Here is a 6155-nt window from a genome sequence, read left to right on the forward strand (position 1 = left end):
TTCAGACATGAAGCACATGTTCATTTTAGACATTAAAAGAAGAAAAAAAAAGTCTGAATACCTTTTCAGTTTCTTCCTTGAGCTGTCTAGAGGGAACTATTTATTTTTCTTCTTTTCCTTGCAAATAGCTAATGGCTTCCAGCCAGGGCTCAGCCCAACCCTTTTGTGCCCTGCAGTCATTGCTGTGTCTTTAAAAGAAAACCGATTCTCTGGAATGCTGTGCGTGCACATGCCTGTCGGACTCAGCAGGCCCCACCTGCCGAGCAGGTAAACCAGATCCTCCGCGAGGCCTCTGCAGCCACATTCCAGCCGGGCAAGCTCCTGCTCTCTAATTGTTACCTGTCAAACAGGCCAACCCGGCACTTGGGTCTGGTCCAAACACGCGCATGTTCCCACGAAACCCTAAACCTGCAAACCTTTGACCTTTCCATAGTTCCTGAGTTGCCTTGGTTATTTTAACCAAGGCTGATTTCAATCCGAATGATGACTTTTTAACGGGCACACGGGTTCTTTTTCCCTCTTATCGTGGATGGTAAGGCCGATCGTGCACTGTTTGGGGTTTCTGGACTAGCACTCGGCGGTCATTCAAGATAACCGGAAGGCGTAGGTCAGGGTAGCCAGAGCTCCTGCAATGAAACCTACGGGCACTCAATCACTCATGGAAATTGCAGGCTGTCCACCCTGACCAACCGGAGAGGGGATTCCCCAGGGGTCAGAAGAACGGAGGTGACTCACAGGTGAAAAGCAGGCACCGAGCTGGCCGTGGAGACTGCAGCCTATGGACTCAGCCCCAAAGCTCTTACAGGTAGGACCTTGAGCAAGTCGTAGAAATGGTCCGGGCCTCAGCTTCGCTCTCTAGTCAAGAGAAGCCAGAGGACCTGAGGGCCATGCAGCAAGGCAGCCCCGTGTCCAGGGACAGCCAGATGAAATACTACTTCTGCCGTGGCCTCTCCCCGCCCCAGCTCGCTTACATCGCTGACTCCGGGCCACAGTGGAGGAGGACCCAGGTGACCCCATGGATATATCACCCACTGGCTGTGACGTGTTCCCACGAGTGACGTGGCCTGGCTCAGGCCATGATGGAGAACTTCAATGCCACATTCGTCTCTCTGTGTGTTAGGAAGAGCAACCGGGCCACTCTGCACCCCGACCCCAACACCCTCAACCTTCAGATCAGATCCTCGAAGTGGAGCCCAAATACTCTTCAGATGGGAATGACGCATAAGCGATGGAGGGGGATCTCACCCAGATGGCCGGTGAGCTGAGGCGGCTCCGGAAGCTGAAGGAAAAGGGCAGGCACAGGGGGCTGGGCTCCTTCGAGAACAAGGCGGAGAGCTAGGGTAATGCACTGCCAAGCTCAGGAGAGTCCTGTTGGGAGGAGAAGGGCCTGGCTGCCCAGGACAGCGGTGGTGACAGCAAGGACCTCAGCGAGGTCATAGAGACCACAGAGAGCCCGACGTCAAGGACAGCTCCGAGGCCTCCGACTCGGCCTCCTAGCGCCTGCGGTGCTCCTCTCCCTGCCCCGGCCTGCCCATCCCATCCTCACCCCTTGATGTTTCACAATAAACTTCACTCACTGGGAAAAAAAAGAGAGAGAGAGAAGAAAGGGGGTGGCACCGGTCCGAGAGCCTCTTGCAGCGCCACTTCTGTGTTCTCTCCTTTCACTGATGCCACTCAAAGTCAGAGCACCCTGTCACAGGGGCATCCTGTCACAGGAAGCTGCTGCTCCTTCCCCCTAGCTATCTGGGTGGGGGTGGGGGTAGGGGGGGTGCAGCTCAGGCACTGCTGGGGCACCCTGAGGGCCGCTCTGACCAAGTTACCAGGTCTAGGGGCCTCCTCGAGTGCAGAAAGCCCTGGGCTTCCCCTGTGGGGACATCTGCATAGAATACAGGGCACCCATGTGGACCTGCTTTCCCTCCACATCCCATTCACTGAGCTCATTCTTTTTAACTGGGAGAGGCCATTATTTCAATTACTTTGGTAGCACTGATTGTCCCTTTTATTTTACTGATAATGAATTCAGAATCAAAACTATAGGCCCACTGAATCCGGGTCCTTCATTTTACGGTTACATCACCTGAGGCCCGAGAAGGAGTAGGAGTTGCCAGATGCCCCTCGACTCATCGGGCCCCTCCATGAAGGGAGGAGTTGGTGAACATCTTGGGCTGGCAAAACCATTGCCAGAGAAGTGCCACCAGAGGTGCTCCCATGACTGTGCCAATGCAGAGAGCAGGAGCTCTCCAGCAGGTTCTGTGGGGCGGGGCTGCCAGGCCAGTTTGCTCGGGGGCAGGGGGCGGTTCCTCTTGGGCCGGACAGGTTATTCCACTAAGAGCTCAGGATCACAGTGTGCAGAGCAGGAACTGGCGCTTCCTGCTTGTTCATCCAGCTCAGACTTGTCTGCCAGAGCCCAGCAGGCAGGCCTGGCTCCCAGCAGAACTTCCTCGGGGCTCTGGGAAGGGGGAGTGGGACAGTCTGCAGGCCGGCCTAGCATTCTTCTCACCAGCAGCCCACTTTAGGGGGAGCGAAGTGCATGGGCTCAAGGAGGAAAATGCCAACCAGAAGTCCACCTGGCTTGTCCTCTGGGGTGCTATGCTATGGGTGCCAGGATCTCCCACAAAGAAACTTTATATACATATATTTGATTTCAGAAAATGGAAGGGAGAGGGAGAGAGAGAGAAACATTAATGAAGAGAGAGAATCATTGATCAGCTGTCTCTTGCATGCCCTTTACTGGGGATCAAGCCCGAAACCTGAGCATGTGTCCTGACCGGTAATCGAACCGTGACCTCCTGGTTCATGGGTCAAAGCTCAACCATTGAGCCACACCAGCTGGGCCACAAAGGGATTATTTGTACTGAAGGGGCCTTCCGTGGTCAAACTGGATGAATGGGCACTTTATCCTCTTGTGAATACCTCTGGAGACAGGTAGACCACTGTGTGGTTGCTTTAAAACAAATATTAAACAGTATTTATGTAACATCCCTGATTAGCATTATTTTCTCATTGCCCAGCACAAAACTTCCCACAAATAATACGTTGTTAGCTATCAGCTTCCGTCGACCCCCAAACGTCCTCCTTTTCATGTTTTTCCCCTGGCTCACTCCACGCATTGACTGTGGACCACTGAGCAAGTCATGTCAGCCTTCTGGGCCCCAGCGTCCTTATCTGCACAAGGGGAACCACTGCCCTCCTTCCCTAATAGCCTCACTGTGCGGAATCAAAGATAAGGCTCCCTGCCTGCTATGGAACTTGCACATAATATGCATTGCATGTCAGCTATTTTTGTTGCTGCTGTTGATATAAAACGTATTAAAGTAGTGACCCACATAGCCCAGTTTCAGAATGGTCTGTCTGGTGGTCAAAAAGTAACTTCAGCCCTAGCCAGTTTGGCTCAGGAGGTAGCGCGTCAGCATGTGGACTGAAAGGTCCCAGGTTCGATTCTGGTCAAGGGCACATGCCCGGGTGGCGGGTTCGATCCCCAGTAGGGGGCGTGCAGAAGGCAGCGGATCAATGATTCTTTCTCGTTGTTGATATTCCTCTATCTCTCTCTCCCTTCCTCTCTGAAATCAATAATATATATATATTTTTTAAAAGTAACTTCAGAATACAGATTTCTCTACTTGTTCCCCAACATGGGAAGGGGGCTCTGGTTTCCTTGCTCACCCAGCAGTTCCCTGGGAGTGTCCCGTCTTAAATTCTAGGCTCTTCCCCTGCGCCTCACACGTCTTACTGGTTTTAAACAGATTTTAGTATCAAAGATTCGGAAGCATGATTAGAAAAGGCAGTGTGAAGGAGAGGGTGCTTTTGGATTATGACCTGGGGTCTTTCCCACCACGGTCCTTCTCCTCTTCTGTTGGCTCAGCTCAAATGACCGCATGGCAGTGGCTATGTTGGGTGATTGTCCCTCTCCAACCCTTTTTTTTTTTAATGTATTTTATTGATTTTTTACAGAGAGGAAGGGAGAGGGAGGGATAGAGAGTTAGAAACATCGATCAGCTGCCTCTTGCACACCCCTTCCTAGGGATGTGCCCGCAACCAAGGTATATTCCCTTGACTGGAATCGAACCTGGGACCCTTCAGTCCGCAGGCCGAGGCTATTTCCACTGAGCCAAACCAGTTAGGGCTCCAACCCTTTCTTTAGGCCACCGCACTGATTACAAAGCAAGCCTTCAGAGAAAGAAGAGAAAATCCATTCACCAGGCAATCACCTCCCAATCCTCAAGTGCTAACAGCCCTCTCGAAGCTCCTGGCTTTTCTGAAACAAGAATGGCCCAGGGCTACCCAAGCACACTCCATAGCGCAGGGCCAGCCCTGCCCCAGGCAAAAGCAACTCGGCCTGGGGTGGATGAGGATGGATGGGGCCAGTGAAGTCTGCAGGACATTTGACCCAGGGGTTGATAAGGAACTACATCAGACAAGGTCCTACAACGAAAAAATTGTTACATCCACGCTGACTGATCCCACTACATCCAATGAATCACAAAATCCTATCAATTCTACTCAAATCCGTTGACTGCTCATTGCTCAGTCTCCCATTTAGAGCACTGAGGTTTTGCATTTGAGTGAATAAAGCAGCTCCTAACCTGTCTTCTAAGAATGGTTTATGTGGCTTTTTGATGTTTGCCTCCGCAGCCTCATTCCTGGACTTCCCCCACCCCCCCCCCCCACCTGCCCCAGGGCACCCTGCACAGGCTGTCCCCTCTGCAGGGAACACCCTCCCTGCCTAATCCGTACTCAGTCTTCAGTTCTGCTGAGACAATGCTTTCCACCGGACTGTCTATCTCAAAACTCCTCTGAAACCCCCTCCCAGGTTCTAAGCAGCATGCTGGCAGGCACAGCTTCCACTTTAGTCAAGACTACCATAGCTGCTCAACATGTGTTTTCTCATTTAATCTGTACAAACGCCCTAGCACAGGTGTGGCCACGCCCACAGGGCAGATGAAGAAATTGGAGTTTAGAGACGTAAAGTAACTCGCCCAAGGTCATCCGGTTAGGGACAGAATCTAGATTTTATTTATTTTTATTTATTTATTTGTTTTATTATTATTTTTTTAATCCTCATCCAAGGACATGCTCAGAGAGAGGGAAGGAGGGAAGGAGGGAGGGAGGGAGGGAGGGAGAGAGAGATAGAGAGTGACAGAGAAACATCGATGTGAGAAACATGGATCGATTGCCTTCTATACGTTCCTCAACTGGGGATCAAACCCGCAACCCAGGCATGTGCCCTGACCAAGAATCGAACCAGTGACCTTTCTGCTCATGGGACAATGCTCAACCAACTGAGACACTCCAGCCAGGCTATTTAGTTTTTATTTATTGATTTGAGAGGGGAGGAAAGGGGGGGGGGGAGAGAGAGAGAGAGACATCAATTTGTTGTCCCACTCATTTATGCATATTCACTGGTTGAATCTTGTATGTGCCCTGACCAGGGATTGAACTCGAAACCTTGGCATGTCAGGACGACGCTCTAACCAACTGAGCTACCTGGCCAGGGCTCAGAGCCTATATGTTAATCCAGGCCTACAGGATTGAAGTCTGTGCTTTTAACTTCTACAAGATGCTTCCACCAGAATACTCAAGTCACAGCTCAAGTTCAAACTGGAGCAAACATGTTACCTTTCAGAGGAAGATGTGCAGGGCCCCTTGGGAGCCGTTTCTGATGGAGCCATTTGACTCCCATGAGTACTTAAAAGAAACTTGTAAGAGAAAGCTTTTATAATGATTTGAAAAAGAAGTTTGGACGCAGATACACCTTTTGCCTCCAGTTTAGATGCTAGCGGCCAGAAAGTTTTATGAGAGTATGAGGTCGGAAGGGACAGTTGTCCAAATGCAGAAATGTATGGAGTGGCTAGAGGGGCCTTAGAGAAGAGGGCCCCTGAGACTGGGAGATAGAGCTCAAGGGAGGGGGACAAAAGAAAGAGCGCTGGGCGCTATGTAAGGACTGTGAGACTGCCCATCCCCTCCCCTCCCAGGGACCCCGGAGCCCCCAAGCTCAGAGGAGAGAGGCTACATTTGATGCAGAGGAAATAAGACTATCCCGGGACTGGCAGTGGTTAGCCATGTAGAAGAGTGAGCCGGAATTTGGGGTGTTTTAACCAGCTTGGGAGGGACACAGGGAAGAGTACAAGCCAAAGGCTTTCTAAGGTCTCACCCAG

At 51.4% G+C, this 6155-nt stretch overlaps 1 pseudogene; it reads left to right on the plus strand.

The window, feature by feature from the left end:
• The first annotated feature begins 215 nt into the window (after positions 1-215).
• On the plus strand, positions 216-1562 carry LOC106728331 (annotated as a pseudogene).
• The last annotated feature ends 4593 nt before the right edge of the window (positions 1563-6155 follow it).

Source organism: Myotis brandtii, unplaced genomic scaffold (genome assembly GCF_000412655.1).
Source record: "Myotis brandtii unplaced genomic scaffold, ASM41265v1 scaffold59, whole genome shotgun sequence".
Lineage (NCBI taxonomy): Eukaryota > Metazoa > Chordata > Mammalia > Chiroptera > Vespertilionidae > Myotis > Myotis brandtii.